Raw genomic sequence first — 998 nt, 5'->3', positions numbered from 1 at the left:
CGTCTCGAAGTTTTTCGTTTCGCGGCGCATATACCATATATCCACGAATTATTGCACCCTTCGCAAACTGCCATACGAACTCCCGCGATTGCGCTCACTAATTAAGGGCGCGTGAAAATGATACTTTTTTTCGCGCTTATCAGATCGCAGATATACGAGACGGCTCATTAATTACCGTCGCAGCGGTACGGCCGCGCTCGGTATGGCCCCGGCTGGAAATGGGATAGCATTTTTCCCCGGGGCTTATCCGGCATCACAAAATTCGTCACGAATGAAGCCGGACGATTTAATTCCGCGGTCTGGTTTCCGCGATTAGCGCGCGCGGCGGCCGCGCGATTACACATATATCGCCGCGCGAAGGAACATTCACCTGCCGCGTGTCCAGCGCGCACGCTCTGCCAAGTTTTTCTTCCCGCGCCCAGATGCAAAGGAAAAATCCTATCCGCCCGTATGAATATTCAGAGTTGCGATAAATAAAATTATGCAGCCCGCGCTCACCTAACCCCGTGGGCTGCCGCCCGGGCGATCGCTGTCTCGCGCGTGTACCGAGGCTCTTTGTATGCAAGCTGTAGAGTCTACGCGGAGGTAAGCGCGATAAAATTAGCGTGTCTTCGATTACAGGTAAATGCGAAAAACTTTGGCTAACTATGGCCCGAATCTATGGGCGCGTTCATTAAATACTGGTTTCATTAAAACCGGGGGTGTATAAAGTCGATAAAAATAGAAAAAGGGAGCGCGTACGAAAGTGTGTCGATTGCTTATATTCTCACGGGTAATTTTCACGCGCAAGTTGTTTTTGCAGGTAAATAATTACTTTGAATATAGAGTGTAATGATTTTCATAGATAAGTGACAACAGAGCATTACTATTGTAAAACGAATAACTGCATAGATAAATTCTTAGATAGAATGAGCGCATAAGAAGATAGCTACATCTGCATAGATAAATACGGAATAATTACTTGAGCCGATAAATTCGCAACGTTAACGTTATACACT

This window comes from Monomorium pharaonis, chromosome 7, assembly GCF_013373865.1.
Source record: "Monomorium pharaonis isolate MP-MQ-018 chromosome 7, ASM1337386v2, whole genome shotgun sequence".
NCBI lineage: Eukaryota > Metazoa > Arthropoda > Insecta > Hymenoptera > Formicidae > Monomorium > Monomorium pharaonis.
The sequence above is the reverse complement of the archived record's forward strand: the minus strand, read 5'-3'. Positions refer to the sequence as shown.